We start from the raw sequence: 12,084 nt of genomic DNA on the forward strand, positions 1-12,084 counted from the left end.
TGGATATGTGCTTTATAAGTAAGGTTGGTGCAGCAGCTTGTAAACCGGTATGTGACATTATACAGTATGTCCCTATAGTAAAGGGAAAATTATTGAGGGTAAATAACCTGTATACATTAGTTAATACTGTCCTTCAACATTTGTACTATAGGTTTTTAGTAAATGCAAAACTGAGTTACCAACTAATAAACAAACCAAGTTCATAGTGAGTATGTAAAAATACAGTACAATATGGTCAGTAGCAAAGGTCATATGCTGCATAACTAACATAACTAGTGATTATGAGCTGACACAATTGTTTGAGTCAAATCCTAGAGCAAAGTATGTTTAAACCACAATAAAAAACAAAATTGCATAAGCTGCTATCATTAAAATATCAAACATAGACCAATGCTATAGTTAACATATTCTTAAACTCTAGTCCTTTACAGTAAGGGTATTGCAAATAATGAGTGGGACAAGGACTCAGTCGCAATAGACCATATCTGCGATACAATGGTGAACTGGAAAATATAAAGAGCAGAGTATGGAGTTCTCTAATAACATTAACCCTCTGCATAAAGTGGTTTAATAGATAAACAGTATTATTATATGACGCACTCTCACATCTCAAAACCTTTTATGAAAGCTTTGACCGCACTGAGTATACCCTATAGCGTGGAAGCAATATATAGGAGAACTGATATGCAATATATAACAGTGCTTAGCTATAGCAAATTAAATTGAACTAGATGCACATCATGAATTAAAGTCACATAATGTCCTGCAGGCAAAAGATCGGGAGAGGATCCAGCTGTCTTCAAAAGTCTAGCGAGAGAGAAACTTCAGCTAGCCTCCGCCACATCTAATTAGGTTGCTCAAATGGACAGGTACTAGCCTCCAGCCGTAAATATAAACTTAGGAAGGCTAGGGATCTAATGCGTTTACTGCTTAATGTTTTTCATGGATCTGACCCTCAAAGCACTGACAGTCCAGGCTATTTAGGACATTGAGACAGTTAGGAAGGATTTACCCCACTCCGGTCCTGAGAGCTGTTGTCCAGCTTGAAGATATTTGCCAGCCGTGCTGTAGCCCAGTCAAACATGCGTGCAGTCTTAGAGGTAAGGCACTCTTTTCGGGACCTGGGCAGTCAAACGTGCCGGAGCACCGCCGCATCTGGAATTGATGGCGCTGTTCAAAAAGAACCATCCGGCTCCGCCTGTGAGAAAGTGCTCCATGGAGCTGAGGGAGTCTAACTTCTGAACAGTCTGGGATCAAAAGACCCATCTCCGCTGCCTTAGGTGGCCCCTGCGTTATCACTCTCTTGCGGTCTTCTAAGTAGGTATCTAACTCCGGATCTTCATCCGGCTTAAACACCGGAGCACTAATATCACTTTGCCATTCATTCAGGCTGACTTGCAGTGTCCTGCATCTCATGTCGTAAAGCTGCTTGCTTATGTTAGCTCGAGTAGGTGCAGCATTCACAGGGATAGTGAGCTCCGGATCCCTTGTAGGCTGGGAGTTGATAGTGTTAGATGGTCTCCGTTGTTCGCCGCCATTTTGACTCCCGCATGGGACAATACTGAGCTGCTTAAGTAAAACGCTCATCTCCAGATAGTGAACCTCCAGGATCTTACAGCAACGATCCTCAAATTTATCTAGTGCTGCCTCCAGGTCCATTTCCTTAATGGTAAAGCAAGGGTACTTCCAGACCTTCAGAAAAGGATACACCTCACCCGATCCGACCAAACCGCAAGGCCCCAAACTTTGTTACAGTCTTTATAGGTTAGAATGCCATAAATTCAGGGTTTATTTGGAAAGTAGTAAGCAGATATGGTTGTCTTTGATACCTATAAGGTTTGTGGGTCTAGCTCACTTGAATATTGGATGTACAAACATCTTTAACCAGATACAGCACGGGAGCTCCATGAATATGCGTCTGCTCTCCTTGCTAGTCGGCTCCGCCCCCCCGACTGGTGCTTGCTTTTAACACATTTACATTGCTGAACATTTCTACTAGCATCAATAGAACACTTCTCCACAAAGGAAAGAGTAAACCAAAACAAGTTAGACAGGATATAGTAATTAAACCCTGATAACAGTATAAGTACATTTGGTACCTGGAACCCAGTTGTGACCTGTTGAGGAAAGAATAATAAACATTGCCAACAAAAACATGAAACTTCAGCACTACATACAGAACAAAAATCATTTGTAGCCCGGCATACGAGTTCAGTAACATTTAGAAAAAATTGTAATAAAACTTTTAGCGGATTCAGTGGGAAGGAGGGGGAAGGGAGAGGCTAAGGAAGAGGGTAATCAAAACAAACCACAAAAATCTCCAAACTTAACTAGGTAACTTAAAGGTGTGTAATAGAACATATCACCCTATATTATCATCTACACATATGGAGAATTAGCAATTCAAGTTTCATCATCAAATACCCAAAGAACCCCAATGACCATCTTCAAGTGGGGCTCTCCTGGTCTTGTCTGGGCCGTGCGTTCTTGCCGTTTCTGCTCACAGGTGTCCATTCTTTTGTAATTGCTTTACGTTGTGGTTTTGGAGAAGAGGTTCCTGCTTCATTACTTTTCTCCAGCTTCAGTTTTCCAAAAATAGCCTGTCCCTCCGAGAGAGATGAGCAGGAGTATGATGTCCTCTCGTGCATGAAGATTAGCTTAAATGGGAAACCCCATCTATATTTGATCTGTGCCTTGATCAAGACCGAGACAACAGGTTTAAGTTATCTTCTCCTCCTGAGGATTGTTGGTGAGAGATCTGTAAAGCGTTGCAGGGTATGACCTTCAAAGGTGATTTTAGATATATTACGCACTGCCTACATAATTTGATCCTTAAAGGGACAGTCTAGGCCAAAATAAACTTTCATGATTCAGATAGAGCATGTAATTTTAAACAATTTTCCAATGTGCTTTAATCACCAATTTTGCTTTGTTCTCTTGGTATTCTTAGTTGAAAGCTTAACCTAGGAGGTTCATAAGCTAATTTCTTAGACCTTGAAGCCCACCTCTTTCAGATTGCATTTTAACAGTTTTTCACCACTAGAGGGTGTTAGTTCACGTATTTCATATAGATAACACTGTGCTCGTGCACGAGAAGTTATCTGGGAGCAGGCAGATTGGCTAGACTGCAAGTCTGTCAAAAGAACTGAGAAAAGGGGCAGTTTGCAGAGGCTTAGATACAAGATAATCACAGAGGTTAAAAGTATATTATTATAAATGTGTTAGTTATGCAAAACTGGGAAATGGGTAATAAAGGGATTATCTATCTTTTAAAACAATAAAAATTCTGTCCCTTTAAGATGATAGTAATGTAACTTGGTGATCACATCTCTTGCTGTTGATGATGATGTAGGTGGTCTGGCCAGTGCCCTGTCCATAAGGAACAGTGAGGGGGTCTGTATCCGGTGCTAATTGTTGGAATAGCTTCAGTAGTGTATCCGGCAAGTTGTTGTAGGATTCAGGTAGATTTAGGATTCTAATATTTCATCTTCTGGATCTGTTTTCCAGATCCTCTAGCGAGTCTTCTAGCTTTTGTATCTGTTCTTGCTGTGGTTGTATGAAGACTAGGAATCTCATCTGCAATGTAATCCACTATCTTCTAATGCTGCAGTTCTATCTCCAATTTCTGATATGTCTTGTTTTAATTCAGAGAGAGCAGCCCTCATTTCTTCCTTAAACATTTGCTTTATCTGCAGCAGGAGGTCACTATTTGGAGAGACCCCAACTGCCAATGTATGGGGGCTTTTAGGGGAGGATGGCTGTGAATCAACATCCGCAGATGATTCCCCAGCATTTTGCTTCTTTTTAAGCTGGGACCTTGAGAGACAGTCTTTAACTGACTGATTTCTTCCTTTCATTATAGCAAGCGAAACAGATCAGAGTGGATAATGAAGGCTGGAATTTGATATCGGGGCACTGGGAGACCACAAATTTGTAGAGAGTTAGAATAGGGATATAGGAAAGGACCCCCACTCAATCCGATTATAAGAAATGTTTCTAGTTCGGCCTCATGCCTATAGACTTAATAGGTTGTAGCATATGGATAAGCTAAAACCATGAGGGTGCCAGTTCTTAGGCTTACTTAGTAGTACTCCCTTGGTATCCCAAGCCCAAAGGGATCCTGCAGGGCCGGGAAGGGAGAAAACAGTGTCTGTAAAGTCTCTCAACTGCAGCATACACCCCCTCAGGTATTATATATCACTTAGGCCTGGCCCTCCATATATTCTCTCCCCGGGAACTTTGTCCTCACAGGAATTGTGGATATGACCCGCCAACACACCGGATGGCGGGAAAGGGGGGGAAAGAGAGCTATAAGACTATTTATCAAAGTTCCAGAAGCCCCAAAGCTGTTGCACTTAGATATGTAGTGACGTTATACAGGCTTTCAGATGGGTAATTCTTTATTGAGAACACAGATAACCTTTGCTAGTTGATAATACAGACAAAGCAAATGCCTTTTCAGACTTTGAAGCTGTGTTGGTATAGTGGTATGTACAAAAAAAAAAAATGGCGACTTTCACGCCACTAACCCTTCTCCTAGGGCCCCCTGCAACTCAGTCTGTGCACTTTTTGATGCTTGCAAATCCCCAAATCAGCCTTAAACTTTCACCCAAGTCTGAGAATGCAGTGTCCCACCTCCGATTACTTTTAATAAGTCACCACCTAACTCACTGGTTTTTGGGCTGCCGGTTCCCTTTCAATCTTTTTGCAGTAATAAAGTTAGTGGTTCCTTACCGCTTTTCCCTTTGCTGATGCCCCCCTTGGATCATGTGAACCAAGGATGGCTGTTGAAATTTTTTTTTTTTCTTCCCTCAAATCGGTGACGAGGTCCGGAGTAGGCCGCAGCCGCGGTCTTTCCTACTATTTCTCCGGTTCTAGAGTTCCGGTCCTCGACGCCTCCTCTCAAATCCATCCAACTTTTATTTTAAAAAGGGTCTCACTAAGTCCACTAGTGCCCAGGGATTGGAAGTCAGGCACTTTGCCCTGAAAATATCACTTTTATATCCACTTCCTAGTAGATTATATGCAGAGCTGCACAGACATGCCACTGCTGTTGCTGGCTAGCTCCGCCCCAGTAGACAGGTTTTTTTTATTTGGGAGAGTGGGGACTCCATCTGGGATTTTTTTCCACCCTGATTTTTGAATGGGGTCGGCCGGAGTTCAGTCTTGTGACGTCTCGTCAGGCTGTCTGGCTTTTGGGTCAAAGTTCAGGGCGCCCAGTTCGGGCGGATCACTGCCTGGGCAGTTCTTTGGCTTTTTTGGCCTAGATACTCTATTCCCCCGTTTGCGCTTCTTTGTTGGACTAATCCAATATGGGGAGGCTTCAGTGATCCTCCTCGTTTATAAGTGGCTTCGCAGGATTTGGTATGCCGGTCTGGTGAGCATGTCATCTCTGCAAACCTTGGGCATTTCTGTGGCAGAAGGAACTCTTATTCGGGGTCCCTTATTCCACCCAAGTCTAGCTTTTTTCTACAAAGCTGATTGCTTGGAGATTGGACGCTTGTTCCTGTACTAGCAAATTTTTCTTTGGTTCAGTCTTATATTGCCTTAATTCAGGCAGTTAAGCCTGTACATAGGAAGATAGGGTATGACTGTCTTTATTGGTGTGAACCCAAGAGTTACTCATGGAGTAGAGTTAGGATTCCGAGCATTTTGTATTTTCTCCAAGACAGCTCGGTGCTGGGTTTTTCAGCGGATTCCCTAAAAAGATTGGGTCCATACTTTATTACATCAGCGTCTGGCTGATGTCCCAGATGTACAATCTTTTTGTCAGGCTCTGATTAGAGTCAGGACTGTGTTTCAACCAATTGCTCCTCCTTGGAGTTTTCATTTGGTTTTTAAGAGTTCTTCAAAAGGGTTCGGATTGACCCTATGCTTTCCATAGATAGTAAGTTCTTATCTTGGGAAGTTTTTTATTTCTGGTTGCTATTTCTTCTGATTCAAAGTGTATCTGAATTTTCGGTATTACGCCATGATTCTCCTTATCTTATTTTCCATTCGGATAAGGTGGAGTTACGTACTACACCTGGTTTTCTTAATCAGGTTGTTTCAAACAAGAATATTACTCAGGAGATTGTTGTTCCTTCTTTGTGTTCTAATTCTTCTCCCAAGACGGAACGTCTGTTCCTTAATTTAGACGTAGTTCGTGCTTGACAGTTTTACTTACAAGCGACTACGGATTTAAGTCTATCTTCTTGTTTTTTTCAGATTTGATGCTTTTGTCTCAACTGAGACTGTTTTTGGGAGAAAGGTTCTTCAAGCAGTGGTGCCTTCCATTTGGGTTTCCTGTCTTGTCCCTCCCGTTTCATCCCTGTACTATAGCTTTGGTATTGTATCCCACAAGCAAAGATGAAATCCATGGACTCATCGTATCTTATAAAAGGAAATTTTTGCTTACCTGATAAATTTGTTTCTTTTACGATACGATGAGTCCACGGCCCACCCTGTTTTTATGAGACAGGTCTTTATTTTTGTTACACTCCAGTCACCTCTGCACCTTGGATTTTCCTTTCTCTTCCTAACTTCGGTCGAATGACTGGAGTGGGAGGGAAGGGAGGAGCTATATATATATATATATATACAGCTCTGCTGTGGTGCTCTTTGCCGCCTCCTTCTGACCATGAGGCATAATCCCACAAATAAGGATGAAATCCGTGGACTCATCGTATTGTAAAAGAAACAAATTTTCCTTTTTAGTGTAGGCTGCCCCTTTAACATCCTTTTATACAGCAATTATTTTACAATGGTCAAACTCCACTGACCATGTGCCTTATTTAATGAGCCAATTTGGGCTTTAGTCTGCAGACAAGGCTAGCCACGGTCATAACGTTAGTATGAATTGAATTGTAGTGGTTATCAGTTAAAGCCAATTAGGGACAGATACATAAGCAGGGTTATAGCTAGGTATGTACATTCGGACTGTTGGTTATGAAACAAATGTGAATTTGGCACCAGCCAGTGGCGTTTGGCTATATTCTGAGCCAGGTTTCTTCTTGTGAATGTGCAACACAATAAGATTTGGATTTGCATTTGTTGCATTACAAATATTATACATACACATCCCTAGGTAATAGCCTTGAGAAGTCAGCAGGGTGCATTTCAAGGTCTGAAAGTTAAAAATTGCTCTATTTCCAGAGCTAAATTATGTGAAAATGGAACAAAATAAATATTATATTGCAGTTGTTTCATTATACATAACTAAACATTTTGCTTAAAAATCTCAGTTTACAGTCCCTTTAACACTTTAATTATTTAAAAAGGGACAGTCAAGTCAAAATTAATTTGTCATGATTTAGATAGGGCATCTAGTTTTAAACTACTTTCCAATTTACTTGTATCATTAAACTAGCTTTGTTTTCTTGGTATTCTTTGTTGAAAGCTAAACATAGGTAGAATCGTATGCCAATTTCTAAGCCCTTGAAGGCCGCCTCTTATCTGCATTTGACAGTTTGTCATAGCTAGACAGCGCTAGTTCATGTGTGCCATATAGATAACATTGTGCCAACTTCCATGGAGTTACAGTATATTTGATTCAGTACTGATTGGCTAAAATGCAAGTATGTCAAAAGCACCGAGATAAAGGTGCAGTCTGCACTGGCTTAGATACAAGGTAATCACAGATGAAAAAAAAGTGTATTAATATAACCGTGTAGATTATGCAAAACTGGGGAATGGGTTATACGGAATAATCTTTTTAAAGAGACACTGAAGCGTAGATGCCTTCTTTTTCAAATAAAGATAGAAAGAGAATGAAGAAAAATTGATAATAGGAGTAAATTAGAAAGTTGCTTAAAATTGCATGCTCTATCTGAATCACAAAAGAAAAAAAATTTGGGTTCAGTGTCCCTTTAAACAAACATTTTGAAGAGAGAACATGCTGCAATAGTTGACAGTGGCTAGGCTAGCCTTGTTTTAGTAACAAATCTGGACTGGCACCCTAAAACAAGGCCATAAATAGAGGAGATTGACCATTGAGAAATAAAATGTAGAAAGGTGTTAACATATTTAGAATGTTTTCACAATTGACTGGTATGTTACTTTATTGCAAGACAACAGAAAAAAAAAAAAAACTTGGGCCTACCAGACTTCATGTTCTTTAATGTTCTACTGTATGTTAAATAGAAGCATGAGTACAATTCTCAGTGTGCCCTAACACATTTTGTTTGATTTACGGTGCCCTACAAATGTTCATAGTCTTTATAACAGAAAAGGGGTGCAGGCACTTGCAGTAAGGAGATCATCATAGATACTTCAATGCCAAGTGTTTATATACAATTTAACAAGCTACATGGATGTTTGGATAATGCAGTTCCTTGTTGCAGTGCACAAATAAAAATTGCTACAATACACACTCCCCAATCAAACAAAACAAACAGCTCAGGTACAGAAAAGCTATTTATTTACAGAGTGCAATTGGGGCTGAAGGGTGGTGAAGGGATCAGACACAAAACAGAACAACTCTGCAGTGTATGGTCAGACAGCGCATTAGGGGTTAAATGCTGCCCCAACACTCTGATCTTGGGGCTGTGCCACAGTAACAATATCTCCTATGACATTGCCTTTTGGATGCAGACAGAACCCTCTTCCACCAAATATCATACAAGGTGCCCAGGTCCTGCTGGGGGTGGCAAATAAGTGACAAGCAAAAGGCGGAGTGAGTGACAGGGGGGACGGAGGAGGTAGCATCCATTCTGGGTTTTTGACTCTGTGACCTTCTTGGCAGGCACCCGTCACCTAAACATGAAAACATAAAATATGACAGATGAACAAGAGTGGAGGGAAAAAAAAAAAAAAACATTGACACGATACAGCACTTTCTTAGCATTAGTCCCAAATGAATAGTTTTTTTCTAGATGGTGGATGATATCAATGGAATAACATTCAAATAAACTTTCAAGACCTCGTAGCTCTTTTTTAGATAGTCTTCTATCTGAAGAACAGATCCTTTAAGGGACATGATACCCAAATGTTGAAGCCTTTGAAAGTGCTGCAGCATAGCTGTAAAAAGCTGACTAAAAATATCACCTGAACATCTAAATGTAAAAAAAAGGAAATTCACCTCAAAAATGTCCTAAGTATTCACAGACCACTGTCAAGAGAATTTAGTCCCAGGACTTCAAATTGAGTGTGCCTCCAGCATGAGCAGGCAAAGTCATGTTATTTTTCTATTCAGTTTAAAGGGACATTAAACCCAATTTTTTTCTCTTTCATGATTCAGACAGAGCATACAATTTTAACCCCTTAGTGACCAGAGCACTTTTCCATTTTCTGTCCGTTTGGGACCAAGGCTATTTTTACATTTCTGCAGTGTTTGTGTTTAGCTGAAATTTTCCTCTTACTCATTTAACTGTACCCACACATATTATATACCGTTTTTCTCGCCATTAAATGGACTTTCTAAAAATACCATTATTTTCATCATATCTTATCATTTACTATAAAAAAAATTATAAAATATGAGGAAAAATGGAAAAAAACACACTTTTTCTAACTTTGAACCCCAAAATCTGTTACATATCTACAACCACCAAAAAACACCCATGCTAAATAGTTTCTAAATTTTGTCCTGAGTTTAGAAATACCCAATGTTTACATCTTCTTTGCTTTTTTTGTAACTTATAGGGCCATAAATACAAGTAGCACTTTGCTATTTTCAAAACATATTTTTTTCAAAATTAGCGCTAGTTACATTGGGACACTGATATCTTTCAGGAATCCCTGAATATCCATTGACATATATATATATTTTTTTTTAGAAGACATCCCAAAGTATTGATCTAGGCCCATTTTGGTATATTTCATGCCACCATTTCACCGCCAAATGCGATCAAATACAAAAAATTGTTCACTTTTTCACAAATTTTTTCACAAACTTTCAGTTTCTCACTGAAATTATTTACAAACTGCTTGTGCAATTATGGCATAAATGGTTGTAAATTCTTCTCTGGGATCCCCTTTGTTCAGAAATAGCAGACATATATGGCTTTGGCATTGCTTTTTGGTAATTAGAAGGCCGCTAAATGCCACTGCGCACCACACGTGTATTATGCCCAGCAGTGAAGGGGTTAATTAGGGAGCATGTAAGGAGCTTTTTGGGGTATTTTTAGCTTTAGTGTAGTGTAGTAGACAACCCCAAGTATTGATCTAGGCCCATTTTGGTATATTTCATGCCACCATTTCACCGCCAAATGCGATCAAATTAAAAAAAACATTACATTTTTCACAATTTTAGGTTTGTCACTGAAATCATTTACAAACAGCTTGTGCAATTATGGCACAAATGGTTGTAAATGCTTCTCTGGGATCCCCTTTGTTCAGAAATAGCAGACATATATGACTTTGGCGTTGCTTTTTGGTAATTAGAATGCTGCTAAATGGCGCTGCGCATCACACGTGTATTATGGCTAGCAGTGAAGGGGTTAATTAGGTAGCTTGTAGGGAGCTTGCAGGGTTAATTTTAGCTTTAGTGTAGAGATCAGCCTCCCACCTGAAACATCAGACCCCCTGATCCCTCCCAAACATCTCTCTTCCCTCCCCTACCCCACAAATGTCCCCGCCATCTTAAGTACTGGCAGAAACTCTGCCAGTACTAAAATAAAAGGAAAATTTGTGCATTTTTGTGCATTTTGTTTTAGCATATTTACATATGCTTCTGTGTAGGATCCCCCTTAGCCCCCAACCTCACTGATCCCCCACCCAACAGCTCTCTAACCCTCCCCCTCTGACTTAATGTGCGCCATCTTGGGTACTGGCAGCTGTCTGCCAGTACCCATTTTAGTGAAAATATGTGTTTTTATTAAAAAAATTTCCTTTTTCTGTAGTGTAGCTTCCCCCCCCCCAATACCAACCCCCCACCCCTTCCAGATCGCTTAAATGCTTTTTTTTTTAAATGTTTATTTTCATTTTTTAATACACTTTACTCTTACTTTTTTTCTGTAGTGTAGCGGTTCCCACCCGCTCCCGCCCCGTGCACGCGACCGCCCGCCACCCACCGTGCACGCGCGCCCGTGCGCGCCCCCGAAGGCTCCGCCCCCCTCCACCTTCCAGATCACACCGATGGCCGCCCACCCGCCTCCCAAGTCGGCTCCCACCCACCAACGATACCGGCCATCGATGTCCGGTGCAGAGAGGGCCACAGAGTGGCTCTCTCTGCATCGGATGGCCAGAAAGTGTTATTGCAGGATGCCTCGATGTCGAGGCATCACTGCAATAACCGGAAAGCAGCTGGAAGCGAGCAGGATCGCTTCCAGCTGCTTTCCAGACTGAGGACGTGCAGGGTACGTCCTCAGGCGTTAACTGCCTTTTTTTAGAGGACGTACCCTGCACGTCCTCGGTCATTAAGGGGTTAAACAACATTCCAACTTACTTCTAATATCTAATTTGCTTCATTCATTTGATATCCTTTGTTGAAGAAATAGTGCACGAGTGAGCCAATCACAGGAGGCACCTGTGTGCAGCCACCAATCACCAACGGTTAAGCCTATCTAGATATGCTTTTGAGCAAAGGATATCAAGAGAATGAAGCAAATTAGATAATATAAGTAAATTAGAAAGTGGTTTAAAATTGCATGTTCTTTCTAAATCATGAAAGAAAAAAAATTGGGTTTCATGTCCCTTTAAGTAAGTTTACTGTGAAATCTCATGAGATTTAAAGTGAATGTAAATTTTCATGAATGAGTGCCCGGTTTTTAAAAAAAAACTTTAAAAAATAGGGGCACTTTAATTCATGAAAGTTTACATTGCAGCATTTTTGTTAAAATACTTACCTTTTTCTTCTTCCAAGCCGGACCAACGACCCCCCCGCCCGCAGCTCCTCTATACTTACGTCAGAAATGACGAGTCCGGCTTCCTCCAATTATGGCTCCCCCCCAGAGCAAACATTTCCTGAGGCCACACCGTGATTAGAGGAAGCCGGTTCCGTAACGGCTGTGCTAAGTACAGCATGAAGCGGGTGGGGGGTCATTGGTCTGGCTTGGAAGAAGAAGAAAAAGGTAAGTATTTTAACAAAAATGCTGCAATGTAAACTTTCATGAATTAAAGTGCCCCTGTTTTTTATAGTTTTTTTTTAAAAAACCGGGCACTCAT

At 40.8% G+C, this 12,084-nt stretch overlaps 1 protein-coding gene across 1 annotated transcript in view; it reads right to left on the reverse strand.

The window, feature by feature from the left end:
* Window positions 1–8,381: 8,381 nt before the first annotated feature.
* Window positions 8,382–12,084, reverse strand: part of FKBP1A (FKBP prolyl isomerase 1A) — a 32,634-nt gene continuing 28,931 nt past the window's right edge. Inside the window, exon 5 of the mRNA XM_053700714.1 lies at window positions 8,382–8,733. The gene's annotated coding sequence lies outside the window, so the exon portion shown is untranslated. The remainder of the gene's footprint in view (window positions 8,734–12,084) is intronic.

The sequence above is a fragment of the Bombina bombina genome, chromosome 1, assembly GCF_027579735.1.
Source record: "Bombina bombina isolate aBomBom1 chromosome 1, aBomBom1.pri, whole genome shotgun sequence".
Classification (NCBI taxonomy): Eukaryota; Metazoa; Chordata; class Amphibia; order Anura; family Bombinatoridae; genus Bombina; species Bombina bombina.